Here is a 21,429-nt window from a genome sequence, read left to right as displayed (position 1 = left end):
CCTTAGAATCTATTTATCTGTCTATCTATCTACCTATCCATAAAGCAAAGGCCCCTCTCAATCCTAACGGGAGTTTAAATTGAGTTACTGAGTAAAGGAATTTGAGCAATACCATGTTTTAAGCAGAAAAAGAAAATGTGGATAGATGATTGCAGATGTGGGACAGGATATTTGAGAGAAAACTCTTATAGGAACAGTCATCAAATCCAGAAAATTCATTGTCTACCTATCTATCAAAAGAGTTACTCATGAATTAGCCAGTCTAAAATCTAGAATGATATGTAAGAAAATAAGGACTACACTAGCAAACATATCGATGGCCAGATCTGAAGACATCACAATAGTTTTTTAGTATAATATGAAAAACTGATTCAGAAAATATTCAGAAAACTAAGATCATGGCATCCAGTCCCATCATTTCATGGCAGATAGATGGGGAAACAGTGGAAACAGTGGCTGACTATTTTTCAGGGCTCCAAAATCACTGCAGATAGGGATTGCAGCAATGAAATTAAAAGATGCTTACTCCTTGGAAGGAAAGTTATGACCAACCTAGGCAGCATATTAAAAAGCAGAGACATTACTTTGCCAACAAAGGTCCATCTAGTCAAGGCTATGGTTTTTCCAGCGGTCATGTATGGATGTGAGAGTTGGACTGTAAAGAAAGCTAAGCGCTGAAGAATTGATGCTTTTAAACTATGGTGTTGGAGAAGACTCCTGAGAGTCCCATGGACTGCAAGGAAATCCAACCAGTCCATTTTGAAGGAGATCAGTCCTGGGTGTTCATTGGAAGGACTGATGCTGAAGCGGAAACTCCAGTACTTTGGCCACCTCATGAGAAGAGCTGACTCATTGGAAAAGATCCTGATACCGGGAAAGATTGAGGGCAGGAGGAGAAGGGGACAACAGAGGATGGGATGGTTTGATGGCATCATCGACCCGATGGACACGGGTTTGGGTGAACTCCGGGAGTCGGTGATGGACAGGGAGGCCTGGCGTGTTGCAGTTCATGGGGTCGCAAAGAGTCAGACACGACTGAGCTCCTGAACTGAACTGAACTGAAAAACTGATGTTTCTCAACAGGGAATGATACAATCTGAAAGGACAAAATTTATACTTTAAGAAGACTTATCAGGAAGCATTGTTGCAGAGTCATTCTAAACTGAGGATGATTTTTTCTGCCTAAGGGACATGTGGCAACATAAGGAGACCTTTTTGTTTTTAGTGGGCAGAAGCTAGTGAAGCTGCTAAACATCCTAAATTTGCAGGAACGTTCTCCCACAGCATAGAATTATCTGGCCCCAAATGCCAACAATGATGAACTGAGAAATCCTAGTGTGGTGGACAGACTTAACAATGGATTGTTGTTGCTGCTATTCAGTTACTAAGTTGTGTCTAATTCTTTGTGATCCCATGGACTGTAGCCTGTCAGGATCCTTCCCCATGGGATTTTCCAGGCAAGAATACTGAAGTGGGTTGCCATTTCCTTCTCCAAACAGTGCATACAGAAGTCAATTTAAAAGCTATTACAAGTTTAAGAAAGGTGAAATGAGAGCAAAAATCATATAAAGGTGTAAAGTATAAAACAACAAGAACAACAGGTTTTTCATAAAATGGCAAAAGAGGTGTCCTTCCCTGGTGGCTCACTGGTAGAGAATCCACCTCCCAATGTGGGAGATGTGGCTTTGATCCCTGTGTTGGGAAGATCACCTGGAGAAGGAAATGACAACCCACTCCAGTAGTCTTGCCTGGGAAATCCCATGGACAGAGGTGCCTGGAGGGCTACCGACCATGGGGTTGCCATGAATCGAACACAACTTCACAATTGAGTGTGCCCATGAAAGAAAGAGGATATTAGAATAACTCAGGGGGTTATAAAATTTTTAGAAAGATTCATGCAATATATGCTTTTCTTTATGGAGGAGAGTGGATCCCACCACCTAATCAGGTGATGGGATCCTCTCTATTATTCTATGAGACCAGTATCATTGAATTTCCACTGCACACATTGCATTTACAAGACCCAAACAGCCTTCACAGTGGTATGTAAGTGTTTAGATGGCAACCATGTGATTATGAGGCTGTTGTTGAAAGAATCGCACCTGGAGGAACAGTGTTTTATGCCAGTACCTCCATCGTCTTTTATCCCTTCTCATCCTTCCCACCACCCACCGACCCACTACTGCAATCCTAAGAGGAAAAATTCAAGTTGGAAAATTAGATTGACTGTGATAAAATACAAATACAGCATTATCTTTGAAAACTAATATGATAAAAAGAGCATGTATAGCTCTAAATTGTTCAAGGCACTGATTATTATACTAAACTAGTTTAGTCTTATCATCATACAATTCTTAAGATGATGTTGAGGTGGAAAACATAGTGACTTGCTCAAGGTTACCAATTTGTAAGTGGAATAATCCACTTTTATAACCCAGGCAGTCAGACTCTGGGGACCATATTATTATTAACCACTTTATTAACCCAGGCAGTCAGGCTCTAGGGACCACATTATTAACCACTCTATATGATACTGATTGTGACTTTGTAAACTTAATTATATTTACAACTTCAGGCAAAATATTGAGGGAGAAAGACTAACTGACCAGCTCAAATTTCACATTTCAGCCCTTATTTAATAGAGCAAATTAAAATAAGGCAAAGAATAGGCATAAAGAAAGAAAAGAGAATATTAGAGGCTTTTGTGAAAAATCCAAGAACGTTTCTATTCCCAATACATTCTATTTATTTTATTATGTGGCTGTTCTCTTTTCATCTTTTAAAAATGATTCTATCATATTTTAGTCTACATCAACAATAACATGAATAAGAAACTGTATACGAACAGTGCTTTACCATACCATCTAAATATTACCAGTTTACATGTTATCTGCATCCTACTGAAAGTAAATAAGTTGTCTGTGAGCTCTGATTTAATTAGGGCTTATCTTGTTTTCATTTCAAGTAATGATTTACTAACAAATTGCTCCTTATAGATTATTTTTTATTATTCAAAGTATTCACTCATCTAATTCATCACTTCATTGAGATATCATTGAAACTGATTATCTCTTGAGGAAAATGTACTGAGCCAAGTTATAGGAAAATATACATATATATGATAATTTTATTATAATATCAGGGAAATTTCATATAGAAAAATTATATTTTGAATTTTCTCTAGGTGTACTTAAAATCCTTTGTAAGCATTTGATTTGACACCCTGTTTGTAGTGTTATTGAATCAGGGACAGAGTGAAGGGATGTGGCAAAAAGAGAAATATTTATTCTAGAGTGTCTAAGATATCCTGACACAGGACATTCAAATTCAAACTAAACCACTTAGTAACACAACATGGTAACAGAATTTTTCCAGTTCAGCATCTTTCGCATGAATTAGATTTTTGTTAAGTTAGGAGGCCAAAATATTCCATCATTGAATACCTGAAATAACTATTCATCTTTTGAAAGCGAATATAAATATGTTCAGTAGGTAAAATCTTAGCAAAATCTGATACACAGAATTTAGAGGTTCAAAAATTCACACATGTATTCTTAAGGTATTAAAGAGGGATAACGAAGTAGTAAACTAGAAACCCAGGTAGAGAATCAGCTAGGTTACCAAATTTCTATCAGTGTGTTTAATTACTTTCATGATTATTGAATAAACTTATTACTTATACCAATTATATCAATACCAATCAGACCAAAAGTTGCAGAATCTCCAAGATAAGGAATATAACACAATATAATATGCCTGAAGTCGTAACAAGTGTCAGTAAAATAGGTCACCGATTCCAAATATACTGTATTCACTTGAATACATTATGATTTTACTTTATCTGTATTTACAAAAACAGAATTAGGGCAGTAAACAGTTGTTCTCCATCGATTTCACAGTGCTGAAGAAGGACCATCAACAGACTTTGGGTGCAAGCTTTATTGCTTTCCCTGAGTGCTCAGTCACGTCCAACTCTTTGAAACCCCATAGACTATAGCCTGCCACGCTTTTCTGTCCATGCGACTACCCCAGCAAGAATACTGGAGAAGATTGCCATTTTCTCCTCCAGGGGATCTTCACGACCCAAGGATCGACCCTGTGTTTTCTGTAGCTCCTGTATTGGCAGGCGGATTCTTTACCACTGAGCAACCTGGGAAGCTTTATACTGCTGCTGCTGCTAAGTCACTTCAGCCGTGTCCGACTCTGTGCGACCCCATAGGTGGCAGCCCACCAGGCTCCCCCGTCCCTGGGATTCTCCAGGCAAGAACACTGGAGTGGGTTGTCACAGTCGTGTCCGACTCTTAGTGACTCCATGGACTGCAGCCTACCAGGCTCCTCCATCCATGGGATTTTCCAGGCAAGAGTACTTGAATGGGGTGCCATTGCCTTCTCTGGGGAAGCTTTATACTGAATAGTAATTGGAATAGAATTAACTCAGTTTTTAAGTATTAATTTTAGTTATTTTTTCTTTGAAATATGTCCCCTAGAATTACTGGATTCATATACTTATTACAAACCCAAACATTTAAACAACATTTTTGGTGAGGTCCCGTCTTAGTTGAATGAAACACAGTGACTTTTTGTTACAGATCATATTAAGTGATAATGTCAGTAGGAAGACAAGTAGAGATCATTTCAATGTGAGTGCTCAGTCATGGCTGACTCTTTGCAACCCCATGGACTGGAGCCCACTGGGCTCCCCTGTCCATGTATTTTCCAGGCAAGAATACTGGAGTGGGTTGCCATTTCCTACTTCAGGTGATATTCCTAACCCAAGGATCGAATGTGTGTCTCCTGTGCTTCCTGCGCTAGCAGGCAAATTCTTTGCCACTGTGCCACCTGGGAAGCCCACTCAACTCAGTGAGTCCATCACACATTGAATTATTCAGTAGGAATATTGTGCATGCCATTTCTAAGGAGATCTGTGGTAAAGAATGCCAGCAATGGTAGGTGTAATGTCAAAATGGGGATAACCAAAATAAATACTTCTTTAAAAAAAAAAAAATATATATATATATATATCAACATTTCCCGTATAGCATGGTGTGGTGCAAAGTAAACATTAACCCCAAAGTTCACAAGAAGATAGAGACCCTACCAACACTGTCCTTTTGTTAATTCTGTGACCTATCAACTTTGCTATGTAACATTAACACTGTATTTTTAAAAGTACTGTGGATTTCCCTCATAGCTCAGTTGATAAGGACTACATCTGCAATGCAGGAGACCCTGGTTCAATTCCTGGGTTGGGAAGATCCTCTGGAGAAGGGATAGACTACCCACTCCAGTATTCTGGCCTGGAGAATTCCATGGACTGTATAGTCCATGGGGTTGCAAAGAGTCAGACACAACTGAGTGACTTTCAGTTTCAGGAAATAGTGAATCATTTCTATTCCAGTCACATGATAGAAGATCTTGAATTGTTGGAATATATATTTGTACTCTTGATAGTAATATTTCCAAATAAATCCAAAGCCATGAATTTTAGCAATGACATTAAAAAAAATCAGATATACAGTCACATGTATTTATTTCAGTTGGGGAAATTTATTTTTCTTATTTGTAGTGTTATGATCTGCTTACAATGCTTACAAACATTTGCACCTTTGGCATCAAACCTTTTGCATTACAAGAGAGTTTAAACACTTTATTTTTAGCAATAAAATATAAAGTAACTGAATAACTAAATTGTTGCTAACATAAACAGAATGATGGCTGGTCATTTTAAGAGCTTGATTTAGGCATGTTCCCTGGTCAGTTTAATCCTTTGAATTCTTTCTTGTTTCATTAGAGGTGACAAAATACAAAATCCGAATTAAGTAGGTTCATAAATTAAAGTTTAACAGTGATTTAGATTATGGATATTTTCCTCACATTTTTTTGAATGTTGATGCATTATTTTAAAATAAAAGTTAAACAAATCAATAAATTACTTTTAAATTTGGCATGTCTATTAACTCCAATTTTTGTACTAAGAATTCATTAACACTTACAGAAAGGCACTAATTGGACATTATTTCAAGATTTTAAAAGTGATTTTTTATTAGAATTAGCATTTCAAGAAAAATATTTCATTGTTGTATCTCTTTGCCCAATATAAGGAATTGTATTTTACACATTTTCTATATATAAATATTGGTAGATATATTTTATATACACACTAATATAAAGGAACAATGGAAGAGATTAGCATAAACAGAACATTTAACTCTTTGCAAGATACTATTACATCATCTCAGACTTCCCTTGTAGCTAAGTTGGTAAAGAATCTGCCTTTGATGCAAGAGACCTGGGTTCAATCCCCGGTCTGGAAAATCCTCTGGAGAAGGAAATAGCAACCCACTCCAGTATTCTTGCCTGGAGAATCCCATGGAGAGAGGAGTCTGGTGGGCTACAGTCCGTGGGGTTGCAAGAGTCAGACATGCCTCAGTGACTAAATCACCAGCATTACATCATCTTGTTGTTCCTTATAAAATTCTTGAAACCTGATATTGTTATTACAGGGAGGGAATACAAAGCTTGGAAAAATTAAATTTCTTGAAAAAAGAAATTTTTTTCAAAGTTACACACTTGTAGGTGACAAAGCTGGAATGAAACCACAGGTCTGCTGAAGTATAGTATAATCCTCTCCATTCCAAATATAATAGCCATGTATTTCATAACCATTATATGAGTAAAACTCATAATAATTATTATGCAGATTTTTCAAGCATTTTAAGAACATAACTGTAGCACAGAAATTCTTTACAGTATGTATATACTTTCATTGCAAACAGAAAAGGAAATCTCTACTGCACCTTAAGGGAATTTAGAGGAAAAATTATCTCAGGTTTTCATCAGAGAAGACCTCTGAGGGAAAATTCCCTGGAGCATCTGAGGTCAATAAAGATGGCTTGGTTATATGGTTGTATTTCACTTTCATATTTTCCTATTGGCCAAGAACTCTCAAAGGCTTTTCCTGCTTTCCTCCTATCCCCATAGCCAAGGATGGAGCAAACTATCTTGGTGTCTAATAAGAAGGAGTCTTTTGAAAGGAAATCCTTGTCTGAGACTTAATCCTCCAGAGAGTTGGAAGGTGCCCGTGACATTGGGAGGCAAATTCAACATGAAACAGTAACTGATGCTGTGTACTGTCACCCAACATCTGGCTGAAATAAAATAAGCAATTGATGTCATTTTCTAAGTGATTTTATTTAATATGCATGCAAAGAGTCAGACATGATTTAGTGACTGAACAACAAATGTGCATTAAATTAATTGTATGGGTTTTAGCAAAGCAGCTCTGCACTGATTATCTTCCAATTAGTAGATCATCTCCTTTTTATGGCATTCTTAAGATGTTTAACTCAGCTAATGAGAGGTTTTCACATCTTACTAATGTTAAAAATGACTAAAATTAAAGTGAAATGGAGAATCATAATCTATTGCTAGGCTCAAACTTCTACTCTTAGTAAGAAAAGTAGCTACCTGAGACGTAAAAGAAGCAGAGAGTAAAGAACATTTTTCCAGTCTGAGCATAGTCTTTGGGTGGTTATTATTAATTATTAGATTATAAAATTTACTAAATATGCAATTTCTGTTTATGTTGCCATATAAAAACAAGGAATTAGATTTTCTTCCTAGATAATTTGCACATATGTCAATTTGTATGGCAGATGGTGGACTGTAGAAAGAATCTGCTTTTTATTCAGGTTAAATCAATCAGTTTCAAAAGACTGACTCATAAAGTAGCTGTATATAAAAAGGTGGATACGGAATAAGATGTTTATGTGTTTTCCACATAACATAGTCCTCTAAATTTATGAATAGGCTGTGTATGTGTGTGTGTGTCTTAATTTAACAAACCTGTTTATAACATTTTCTATTGCTAGGTACAATTGTAACCTCTTTACAAACATGTAAGTCATGAAGAATTTTATTGAAATATAATGTTCAGAAACAAGTATAATTAAAATATTAAAAAAATTTAGACCATAGAAAAAGAAATGTGTAAGCTGCCAAGAAGCTTACTTAATAATTGTTTATTTATGTGAAAGTTAAAACAGAGCTTTTCCACTAACACAAAAGTCAGGCTTTAACTTTTTACTCTGAAATCCCACCTTAGTCATAGTAAAATTTGCTCTTAACATTTAACCATGTAATTTGGATGGTAGGGTAAATAAACTTCTCTGCTTTTTCTTTTTATATCGGGATTTGCTACTGGGCCAGGGATCCCACCACCACTTGTAAGAAGGGACAGTGAAATAAATAAAAATTTCAACCCATTAAACATATTTATCTACAGTAGACTGACTTTTATCCCTAGATTCATAGAAAGTTATAATTGTATGAAACTTGGGCAAAAATTTAGTCTATCCCCTTATAAGCAAACTGAGTTTCAGAATCTCCAAGGTGATAAGGTAAAAATGTAAAAACATATAAGTAAATAAACAAATAGTTACATAAATGAGAGTACTCAGGCTATCCAATTTCATTTTAATCTAACATCCAAGGAACAATATACCTAAGGTCTCAACTCATTTGTCTAAGAACTGAAAAACAAAATGAAGCTCTCATGTCTCTACATGCTTGCAAGTATCACTTCCACTACAGTTGCATAATTACAATAATAATCATAACATCACCACCATCAACAACAAAACCACCGAGTTCAGCTTATATAGATCTCTTACAATTAGAATTTAATTTCTCTTTGTCATTATCACAACAGTTTTATGGTAGCTAGAGCAGCCTTCATTATATTCATTTTACTGTTGAGGATGAAGTTCAAGAAGCAGTACCTCTCCATTTGCTCATTGCAAATACACTGCATTTTAAGCTATAGCTTAATAATTGCTATTCTGTACTCGGTTCATATTTGGGTATTTAAGAGGAAAAAAAAATCAATTATGATCTGGTTAAACTATTTCCATTCTGAAAGTGATAGTATAACTCAAGTTATTATTACAATATATCTAGGTAAAATGATAAGGCCATCCACTATAATCTGTATTGCTCAGCATTGTCCTCAAGTTATCTATTTCAGGGAAATATACTCTTATTAGATTAATGCCTAATTAAATTATACAGAAAACCATTTCCCTATGCTCAGGCTATTTCAATCACAAGTTTGAAAGATAAATGACATCAGTTAAAATTATTGTGTTACTTTAGAAAAATATTTTAAAAATTCATCTTATTTACAGCAAAGTAGTAATTACATAAATCAGCAACAGTACATCTTATTTAATTCTAAACAGAAGACCTTAAATTGCAGACAAACAAATAAAGCCTTCAATTACAATCAATGCTAGAACTTGGTGTATTGATTATGCAATCGAATAAAATAAGCCTACGAAATCCTCTGCTGTGTAAGGCTGTGCAAAAGGGAGAAGGTATTGAGCACTTATTTTTAGAAGTCTAATCCACAGCTTAAAGCTCTTTTTAAAAACAGCTTTTTATTTTATATTTCAACATAGCCAATTGACAATATTGTGATAGTTTCAGGTGGACAGCAAAGGGACTCACTTAAACATATAAATGTATCCATTCTCCCCCAAGATCCCCTCCCATCCAGGCTGCCACAGAACATTGAGCAGAGTTCCCTGTGCTATATAGTAGGTCCATTTTTAAATATAGCAGTGTGTACATGCTGATCCCATACTTCTAACTATCCCTTACCCCATTCTTCCCGGCTGGTTACTGTAAGTTCCTTCCATAAGTCTGTGAGTCTGTTTCTGTTTTATAAATAAGTTCATTGTATCATTTCTTTGTAGATTTTGCATAAAAGGGATATCATACTGCAATATTTCTCTTCCTCTGCTCGACTTACTTTGATCAGTATGACAATCTTCACTTAGTATGACAATCTCTAGGTCCACAACTTAAAGCTCTTATCCCATGACATGTATTTTTGCAGTGTTTTTGCAGCATGTATGGCTTGTGCATCAGTTACTGATCTGAAAGAATACTCTTGCTTTGGCTTCTAAATCTACACAAGCCTTATACAAATGTAAGTATTATAACATGTGGACTCCTTGATCTTACCAACAACTTCACATAAAATGCAAATATCAAATAGTACTTAAGGCAAAACTTATTTCTTGATCAATAGAATCAAACCAAATACACTTTTTACTAGTACTAGAATGGTTAAATGCTAGAGTCTTAGTTCTGTATAATAAATCAATTCTCCAATCACATTACATTTCATTGTGAGTATGTGTGTATGTGTGTGTCTACGTATATTAGAAAGAGAAAGGGAGGGCATGAGAAAGGGAGAGAGACAAGAGTTTCTTTTCAAGGGTTAGACTATCTTCTTTCAGCCATATCCCTGAATTCACATACAGACTGACTTGGAAATCTGTAAGCAAACAAACTATAATTAAAAAAAAAAAAAAGGAGATAATTTGAAACAGCTTGTTTTACTTTCTCCTTTTCTTTTTTTTCTTCCAGTTTTTGGTTCTACCAACTTACAAAAAGACTAGGAAAATGGTGATTCAGACATGATTCCCATCTCTGATAAGCTCCTTTCAATTCTCTAAATCAGAACAAAAATACATGCACGATCATCCCATATTCAACATAGCATTACTATCCATAGAAAATGTTGATGTGAAATAAGTTCTTGTTGAACTTCAGGAGATTCCTTTGAAAATATGCTAATGAGCATATTCTAACTATTTTCTTATGGCATGGAGAAGGAAACCAAGGTTATCTTAGTTTTAGGAAAGAAGTAGTTTTTACTCTAGTTCTGCACACACAAAAAATATAATAATAAAAAGGCAAATGCTACAAGAAATGAAGTGTCCCTAATTTTTTGGTAGAATTTTTCAGTTCAGTACAGTTCAGTCGCTCAGTCGTGTCTGACTCTTTGTGACCCCATGAATTGCAGCACACCAGGCCTCCCTGTCCATCACCAACTCCCAGAGTTCACCCAAACTCATGTCCATTGAGTCAGTGATGCCATCCAGCCATCTCATCCTCTGTCGTCCCCTTCTCCTCCTGCCCTCAAACCCTCCCAGCGTCAGGGTCTTTTCCAATGAGTCAACTCTTCCCATCAGGTGGCCAAAGTATTGGAGTTTCAGCTTTAGCATCAGTCCTTCCAATGAACACCCAGGGCTGATCTCCCTTTAGGATGGACTGGTTGGATTTCCTTGCAGTCCAAGGCACTCTCAAGAGTCTTCTCCAGCACCACATTTCAAAAGCATCAATTCTTCGGCGCTCAGCTTTCTTCACAGTCCGACTTTCACATGCATACATGACCACTGGAAAAATCATAGCCTCAACTAGATGGACCTTTGTTGGCAAGGTAATCTGCTTTTCAATATGCTATCTAGGTTGGTCATAACTTTCCTTCTAAGGAGTAAGCGTCTTTTAATTTCATGGCTGTAATCCCCATCTGCAGTGATTTTGTAGACCCCCAAAATAAAGTCTGATACTGTTTCCACTGTTTCCCCATCTATTTCCATGAAGTGATGGGGCCAGATGCCATGAACTTCGTTTTCTGAATGTTGAGCTTTAAGCCAACTTTTTCACTCCTCTTTCACTTTCATCAAGAAGCTTTTGAGTTCCTCTTCACTTTCTGCCATAAGGGTGGTATCATCTGCATATCTGAGATTATTGATATTTCTCCCAGCAATCTTGATTCCAGCTTGTGCTTCTTCCAGCCCAGCATTTCTCATGATGTACTCTGCATATAAGTTAAATAAGCAGGGTGACAATATACAGACTTGACATACTTCTTTTCCTATTTGGAACCAGTGTGTTGTTCCATGTCCAGTTCTAATTGTTGCTTCCTGACCTGCATATAGGTTTCTCAAGAGGCAGGTCAGGTGGTCTGGTATTCCCATCTCTTTCTTCAGTTCAGTTCAGTTCAGTCACTCAGTCGTGTCCGACTCGTTGTGACCCCATGAATCGCAGCACTCCAGGCCTCCCTGTCCATCACCAACTCCCGGAGATCATTTAAACTCATGTCCATCGAGTCGGTGACACCATCCAGCCATCTTATCCTCTGTCGTCCCCTTTTCCTCCTGCCCCCAATCCTTCCCAGCATCAGAGTATTTTCCAAACCTATTTCTAATTCTAAAATTACCTAATGCCAATGCAACCCACAATTTTAACCACTTTGGACGTGGGACATGATAATCAGTGCTTCCTAAGAAACATTGCTTAGTACAATTCCTGAAGAACACTGATCTATATCATCTTAATCAAATTTGCCAAATTTGTTACAAACTGGCCGACTTGAAGGAACACAACCAGACAGTTCATGTAGATATGTCTTCTTAAACTTCCTCTGATATGGAAGGAAACAACACCATGGCTTACTAGCACAGCTAGAGAAGGCCTTAGCAATTAACAGCATGTATTTCTCAGTCAACAGGGACTGTTCAGGAAAAAAAGGAGTAAGCATGCAAAGCTTAATGATTTCTCTTGTGCATCACTTCCATGACTCATGCCAAATTTTCCCAAGCTAGTTCTAAAATGGTTAATCTGCTCTGATGAGTAAATGGTCTTTCACCTTCAACTGGTTTGGTCACTAGTGACATGGGTTAACAAAACCATCTGTGTGAGTTTGGCTGTGGGTATAGGTGTCTGTGGACCCAAGGCTTGCCTAGAAAGGGTATAACATAGTGTGCAACTTGTGTGCTGTCCCAGGGAGTACTGTGACACTAGGTTCTCCAGACGGTGGAGAAGCAGCGGCAAACCTCAGTGGTACCAACTTCCACCAGATTGCAGATGAGGTTTGGAAGGAGAGTTCCAAATTCTCCAACCAGAGAATCAAGACAAGAAATGGCCTACTCAAAAGTCTCTCCCACATCTTCTTCTAAGATGCTAGAAATTACCTTGAGTTTCTCTATTTTAGGTAAGAAAGTAAAATCAGTGACATTTTCTGGATGGTCATGATTTAAATGCCTGTACGCTACACTAGCTGTATACCAGGGCTTCCCTGGTGGCTCAGCTGGTAAAGAATTCGCTTGCAATGTGGGAGACCTGGGTTTGATCCCTGAGTTGGGAAGATCCCCTGGAGAAGTGAAAGGCTACTCACTCCAGTATTCTGACCTGGAGAATTTCATGGACTGTACAGCCCATGGGATCACAAAGAGCTGGACACGACTGAGTGACTTTCACGCTACCTAAAGTCAGTATATCCTCCTCCTGTGGCCTGCAGTTCCCTTGGCTGGCCCCAATAATGTTCAGGCTTGACTCTCAAATACTGGAACTGGATATGTTTTGGATAGCCCCAAGCACAGAACGCAAGAGGAACGTCCCAAGATGAGTTCTTTAGAGAAATATAAAACTTGAATGCCATAAAATTGAAAGCAAATGTCAGAAGTAGACTCTCTCAATTGAAAAGATATAGGACTGGAGTCAGGTATGAATGATGAGGTGCAGACAGATTGCTGTTGCTTTGGAATGGTCCATGGCTTGCCTTTGGCTATCATTGGAAATGTATTATTGGTTAGAAAGTAATGGTTCAAAGGATTTTTTCTATCCTTTATTTTTTTTAGAGTGAGGTGGCATGCTGCGTTAGTGAAGAGTCACCCTTGAAGGTTGGAAAAGGATAAAAAATAAAAAAATATATGTCTCCATATAAGGAATGGGTCTTTGAGACACCATGGACTGTAGCCTGCCAGGTTTCTCCGTCCATGGGATTTTCCAGGCAAGAATACTGGAGTATTTCCTTCTCCTGGGGATTTTCCCAACCCAGGGATTGAACCTGGGTCTCCTGAATTGCATGCAGACTTCTTATCATCTCCATATAAGGAATAGAAAAGTTTATAGAAACTTGGGGTAGAAAATGAATAGCACTCAAGAAAGTAAATCCCAGAGCATCATTTATGATAAAGGTGGAATCTGAGCAATGGGGTAGGGAGAGTAGCAATAGAAGTCATAAAGGAAAAAATATTAATTTTAATTATATTTATAAACTCATCTGACATTAACACCGTAGAGACATAATGTAGCTTTATGAGAAGACACAAAATGTATCGACATTCTTTGTAAACCAATAGGTGCCATGAAAGTATAAATGATAGTATTACTGTTATTGTTAATATTAGTCAGCACTATACATTGATAATGACATAGTTCCCTGAGGATCTCAATTATATATGCCAATTTGAAGATATTCAGAGTTGATTCTAGTTATGCATTTTTCTCCATATTTTGTTAGCCACATTATGCAGGAGTAAATTGCACAAGTAAAATGGATCAATATTTTGACAAAGTATAAATACAGAACTTTCAGAGGTAGAAAAAAAGGTGAAGAATAATTAGTATTTAGACTGGTAATACAATCACAGGAATAAGAAGGGACAGGAAATTTTGGTTAAATTACTGATTTTGATAACATTATCGATATAGGAAAAATTTTATCTCAGAATGAACTAAGACATTTCTAAAGACAAATTCCATAGTGAACTAAGGGATTTTTAAAGGCAATGGTCTAACGCTGAAATTTAAAAAAATGATAAAGATATACCCATGAACACAAAACACAAGGGATTAAAGATAAAATAGAAACAGAATTCACATATCTCAAAGCCAACAGGTTGCCCCCAAAGTTCAAGGAAAACAACTGAGCCTTATCATGTACTCCAGATGTTAATAAAGTGGACCACCTGAAAAGGAAAGAAGTTCCAGAAAACAAATGTTCATGAGCAATGGACCCTTGTTATCCTAACAACATATAAATAACAAAATATAAATCACAGGGACACTGATGCCATTTACTAGACTAAGCAGGAGTTTCACTTCATGTATTTTTATTCACAAGTAAAACATGACAGGTTTCACTTCAATCAAGAACTTATTTATTTATTAACCTATTTCTCTCTTCCATGATGCCTTTTCCCATAAAATAAGCAACAAATTCCAAACAAATCTAGTTTACTCTCAATACTTAGGTGAACAGAGTTGAATATGATTTATCAAAATAAGAGGCCACTCCCCTTTCCTCTAGCCCTAACAATTTACAGGGATGCCCTCTACTTGGCTTTAAACAGATGTCCCAAATTCTGTGTGTTCAAACAGAACTCATCTAAACCAAGCCTACCAGCATGGAAACCCACTGTTCCCAAATCCCCCTGCTCAGTTTACTGACTCCATATTGTAGTTCCCATCTGTCCACTGGGTGAACCCAAAGCATCCACGCAGAAGGCCAGCTAAGAGACTTCCCTGGTGCTCTAGTGGTTAAGACTCTGCCTTCCTATGCAGGGGACCTGTGTCTGATCCCTGCTCTGGGAACTGGGATTCCACATGCTGTGGGGCAGCTGGACCTGTGTGCCATTGCTATCACCACAACTAAGACCTGATGATGCCAAATAAATATTAAAAAGAGAGAGAGCAGCTAAGCAGTACCTGTTCCCACTTTATCATCTACTTTACCATAGTTCTCAGGCCAGCAGGCTTGAAAGTACATATTTATAACAGAAAAAGTGTAAGTGTTATTCGCTCAGTCATGCCCAACTCTTTATAACTCCATAGATTGTATGTAGCCTGCCAGGTTCCTCCGTCCATGGAATTCTCCAGGCAAGAATACTGAAGTGGGTTGCCATTCCCTTCTTCAGGGGTATTTCCTGACCCAGGGACTGAACCTGGGTCTCCTGAATTGCAGGCAGATTCTTTACCATCTGAGCCACCAGGGAGGTCCATTTATTACAGAACAACCAACCAAACACATATAAACAACAATTTTTAAAAATCTTTTTTTTTATCATCACATTTTTATAATATGGAAAACAACTTGACATCGCTAATAGTCATGCTATTAACTATCATCATTAATAGTCATGCTTCTGTGTACTTCTTCCAGGATCATGACCCTGGCCAGTTGTTTCCCTTCCTAAGTTTTTAAAAATCAAATTATACTTCTGTGATTGACATTATCTCATAATTAGATGCTATCATCTTTTAAGTGGTAGTTGATGTTAAACTGACCCTTCTGTTCTTTCACCATCCTTAGACTTCAATTCTGCTGCTTTATTCCTAAAGCTGGTTAGGGTCTCTTTTATTGTCTATTTTACTTTTCTCTTGAACAGAACATAAAGCTCCTTTCTTTTTATTCTAGCTTTATTGAGATAATCAGGGCTTCCCTCGTGGCTCAACAGTAAAGACTCCACCTGCCAATGGCGGGGACATGGGTTCGACCCCTGGTTTGGGGAGATGCTCTGAAGAAGGAAATGGCAACGCACTCCAGTATTGTTGCCTGGGAAATCCCATGGACAGAGTAGACTGGTGGCTACTACAGTCCATGTGTTTGCAAAAGAGCCAGATGCAACTTAAGGACTGCTGCTAAGTTACTTCAGTGAACAAATTTGATAATTGATAAATAACATTGCATTGATTTAAGATGTACAAAATAATGAGATATATATATAGTGATTATCAAAATAAGTTAGTTAACATCCACCACCCCACACAGTTGCAAAAATATAGAATGCTTCAGGAATTTGCATGTCACCCCTGTGCAGGGGCCATGCTAATATCTGTATCCCTCTAATTTTATGTGTGTGCTACAGAAGTGAACACTAAAGCTCCCTTTCTTCACCTCGATGAAAAAATGCTTCATTTTACTACATTTTTATTGTCTGGATTATTACAAATTAAGACACAAATGTGGAGAGGGAAATGGCAACCCACTCCAGTATTTTTGCCTGGAGAATTCCATGGACGGAGGAACCTGGCAGGCTATAGTCCATGGAGTCGCAAAGAGCTGGACAGGACTAAGCAACTAACACACACATGACACAAATAACTGCTTACTATCTCTACTTTATCTCCCTTCTAGTCCATTCTTCAGCAGCACATTCAATCTATGTACACACATGCTTAAAGCTTTCTCATAGCCTCAAAATTAAGTCAAACGTACCAAGGGATCACACCAAGCTGACATCACTCCTATCTCTATTTTCAGTCCCACTCCTTAACTTTGTTATGCCCTATACCAAAACCCAGACAGCTCTTGCCACCCTAAACTACTTGCAATTCCCCAACAAGCCAATTCACTCTCCTCCATGCCTTTATGCCTTTACATAGGTGGTTTTCTTTGACTCAGTATGTGCTCTGGCTTCTTTCCCCTTTGGCTGGCTATTTCTCTAGTCTTTCAAGATGCAGTTCATTTTCCAACATTCTCAAAGATCTACCTTTATCTCTGCAAATCAGCCCTCCCAGTAGGTCCATCTTCTCATCTGTACAACCCATCACTTACATGTGACTGCACTGTATCACCTGTTTCTCTGGTAGCCTTCACCAGTGTGACCAAAGCTCCCTAAGAACAGGGATCATATCCTAACCATCTTTATATCCAAACATCTAGCAGTGACTGATATTAATGGAATCTAGGAAAACTACCTAACTGACTTCAAAACAGTATTGGAATAGTATTCTACTGTATAATGTTACCATGCATGTGTGTGCTAAGTCACTTCAGTCATATCGGAATCTGTGACCCTATGGACTGTAGCCTCCCAAGCTCCTCTGTCCACAGGATTTTCCAGGCAAGAATACTGGAGTGGGTTGCTATGCTCTTCTCCAAGGGATCTTCCTGACCTAGGGATCAAACCCACATCTCTTAAGTCTCCTGTATTGGCAGATGTGTTTTTTACTACTAACGCCCCCTGAGAGGCCCTAATGGTATCATAGCTACCTTGAATTGTGCTGGAAGTTGAAAAGCCAGATGCTTTCACCTGAACCACAAGAAAACCAAAATCTCTCTTTAAGATTTAGAGTATTTCCACTGTGATTGAAATGTGAACTTTAAACTTAATGAAATCAAACAGATGCTCTTAGCAGTTTGATCAACTATTCTTCCAACAGATATCTGTATAACAGATGGCATAAACAATTCAGCATATATTTAAATACTGATATAAAGTTAAAATAACATAAAATCTTTCCAATTTATTAGGGATTTATTTCTTCATGAGTGCCTTTTCAGGGGACTGTCATCCCTGACTAATTTTCAGACATGCTCTCAAACATTTCTCTCCTCTTCACTTTTTTTCTTCTTCCAGAAAGAAGGCAAATGCCCCATTGCAATGTTGCTATTGTTCAGTCACTCAGTTGTGTCTCACAGTTTGCAATTCCATGGACTGCAGCATGCCAGGCCTCCCTGTCCTTCACCATCTCCTGAAGCTTGCTCAAATTGATGTTCATTGAGTCAGTGATGCCATCCAACCATCTCTTCCTCTGTTGTCCCCTTCTCCTCCTGCCTTCAACCTTTCCCAGCATCAAGGTCTTTTCTAATGTAATGCAATGTTACATTTATGCTTTTCTGGACTCAACTTGAAGCACCACTCTAAGAATGCAAGTATCATCCTTTATATATCTTTTTCAGGAAATAAAGTTGTCACACATACTCAGTATATAGAAACTGACAAGAAACCTCACAGAGACTACTTTTGGTTTCCTCTGATGAGGATGACACACCTAACACTGACAAAGGAGGTAAAAATTGTTGTCGATTATGCAAATGTGGAAACGTCATCTGTGAATGAAGACAGTCCCTACAGGTTTTCTGAGACAAGCATGATAGGCATAAATACGAATATGCAGTATTGTTTATATGGTGTTATCATTTAGCTTCCAATCATCCCTGTGCATATAAAAAACTATATACAAAAAAGCCCCACTATTTTTACTTTCTCAGTTCAGTTCACTCACTCATTCATGTCTGACTTTTTGTGACCTTAGTGACTGCAGCACAACAGGCTTCCCTGTCCATCACCAACTCCCAGAGACTACTCAAACTCATGTCCATCGCATTGGTGATGCCATCCAACCATCTTGTCCTCTGTAGTCCCCTTCTCCTTCTGCCTTCAACCTTTCCCAGCATCAGGGTCTTTTCAAATGAGTCGCTTCTTCACATAAGATGGCCAAAGTATTGGAGTTTCAGCAGCAGTCCTTCCAATGAATATTCAGGACTGATTTCCTTTAGGATGGACTGGTTGGATCTCCTTGCAGTCCAAGGGACTCTCAAGAGTCTTCTCCAACACCACAATTCAAAAGCATCAATTCTTCAGCACTCAGCTTTCTTTATAGTCCAACTCTTACATCAATACACAACTCCTGGAAAAACCATAGCTTTGACTGGATGGACCTTTGTTGGTAAAGTAATGTCTTTGCTTTTTAATATGCTGTCTAGGTTGGTCACAATTTTTCTTCTGAGGAGCAAGTGTCTTTTAATTTCATGGCTGCACTCGCCATCTGCAGTGATTTTGGAGCCCAAGAAAATAAAGTCTCTCACTGTTTGAATTTTCTCCGTCTATTTCCCATGAAGTGATAGGACCGGATGCCATGATCTTAGTTTTCTGAATGTTGAGTTTTAAGCCAACTTTTTCACTCTCCTCTAAAACATAATTAATCAGATATGATTGTTCTCAATATGCTCCAATTGTCTCTTGAGGGTAGATAAAATGGCAGAGGCTTTTTTCCATATAAGAATAAACCATGAGTCTTTGGTGAACAAGGGCACTGAATTTTATCCTGTCCTTTATTATCTCCAATTAGTGGGTTAGTTGCTAAGTATGTCTGACTTTGGAGACCCTATGGAGTGTAGCCCACTAGGCTCCTCTGTCCATGGGATTCTCCAGGCAAGAATACTGGAGTGGGTTGCCATTTCCCTTCTCCAGGGTATCTTTCCAAACCAGAGGTCGAACCCTGGTCTCTTGCATTACATGCAGATATTGTCTGAGCCACCAAGGTAGTCCCACTATTCCCCATTACTCCCCCAACATATTTTAGGACAAAAGCAATTCAAACAGTCTATATTGCCTAATCTTAGAATTCCCATGGGCTTGCCAGAATCATTCCCCATGTAAAGACCAAGTAGCAGAGAATACACTTGATTACACTAAAGTTTTAAGGTGCTTTGCCAGTATCCCTGAATTAGTTTGACATTCTGTACGACTCAAGATTCAAATGCAGTTTTCTCTCAGTGCAGTGTCAGGCACATAGTCATTAAGTATCAGTATACTGACTATGTTTAGTGGGTGGTCAGAGGTATTATGTAGCTACTTATAATTTAGTATTAAGAAAATTGCCATTAATAATTTACTTTTCTGCCTAGTACATTAAGGCAATATTTCTGTAATATATTGTTCTCTGAAAAAGAGCAATTACCAGGGGAACCCATTTCTATCAGCTTTTGGCACTACTAGATCAAGGTCAGAGTTAGGGGCAGAATCTATAGTTTGAGTTTACCAAGTCATGTAGTATTTGACCTTTAAATTGCTGTTTTGTCATGCCATAGCTATTGCAGAGAAAGTGATCCTGTTATATCCAGTTTCATTGCTAAAATAAATACAAGGTCATTGCCTCCAGCAGGTGACTGGAAAGCATACAGTATAATCTTCTTGATTCTGACACCCAAAACACAACTAAGAGTTTTTCTCAAGGCCTTTTGAATGCACTGAGAAATATAAATAAATAAAACAATATGTTACTCATAGTCAGCTATGATCAATTTAATTTGGCCAAGCATACAAAAGCAGCTTCCTTAAATAAGAGCTACCCAGGGTCTCATTAGTGCAGATGAAAAAAAAAAAAATCAAGGTCATGCTAAAGGTGTATGACTTCATGGTGGAAAATTTCAATCCTCCAAACACCTCCGGGTAAGAAACCGAAAAGCAAGAGGAACAACAACTGTCAGGCAGATTTCAAAATCTCGTTCAGACCATTGGACAAATACTAAGTTAGGAAAAAAGCTGAAATTCTAAATATACTGAGGTATACATTTTTACAAAGTAAGGTTGACAAGGCCGAAGGCGGGTGTCGAATGTCTCTTATTATAATGAGCAGAACTTAGTATTATCTCCACACAAATGTGAAAGTGGAAGAGTGGGCAACTCAGAATTCTAAAGTGACCTTTTCATGTGAATTACATCTTAGGGAAAGAAAAAAAACAACAGTGATTTGTGAATTGTCCTTATGAGTAGATAATAATGCATTTTTCTGTTCATCTTTTAACCCTGTCCTGTCATATTTTGAATGATAGAAGAAAAGTGATTATAATGTTGAAATGCAAGCAAAGATGTATTAAATAATCTGTATTTATTGAATTAAATTGTATTTATTGAATAATAAATGTAAATATTAAACATATATGCCCCATTATACATGCCTCTATCTACTTTAATACATACTTAACTATATATCATATATATTATACCTGAATATATAAAATGAGGATAGTTACCTATCAGAGCTCATCTGAGCTAAAAATTAATGCTGATAGCATTAATGGACTTGTGATCTATTTAATATTGCAGCTTTTAAAACCAAGAAGGCTGATCTTTTCTAAATGACGTTATGGTAGGAAAAAGGTTATGAGTGTAGGCTGGCAAGTCCATAGGAAAATAGTAGTAAGTTTCCAGTTAGATTCTGATGCTGATAAATCAATATAACTGTCAACAGCTGGGTCCTAAGATAAACGCAGACGTGTAA

At 37.6% G+C, this 21,429-nt stretch overlaps 1 protein-coding gene and 1 non-coding gene across 2 annotated transcripts in view; both read right to left on the bottom strand.

The window, feature by feature from the left end:
* HCN1 (hyperpolarization activated cyclic nucleotide gated potassium channel 1) overlaps positions 1 to 21,429 on the bottom strand; it is a 440,279-nt gene that overhangs the window by 129,877 nt on the left and 288,973 nt on the right. The window lies entirely within an intron of this gene.
* Positions 16,413 to 16,515, bottom strand: LOC129633504 (U6 spliceosomal RNA). Its single transcript, XR_008705084.1, has one exon. It is a non-coding gene; the product is annotated as a U6 spliceosomal RNA (small nuclear RNA).

This window comes from Bubalus kerabau, chromosome 18 (genome assembly GCF_029407905.1).
Source record: "Bubalus kerabau isolate K-KA32 ecotype Philippines breed swamp buffalo chromosome 18, PCC_UOA_SB_1v2, whole genome shotgun sequence".
NCBI classification, from domain to species: domain Eukaryota; kingdom Metazoa; phylum Chordata; class Mammalia; order Artiodactyla; family Bovidae; genus Bubalus; species Bubalus kerabau.
The sequence above is the reverse complement of the archived record's forward strand: the minus strand, read 5'-3'. Positions and strand labels throughout refer to the sequence as shown.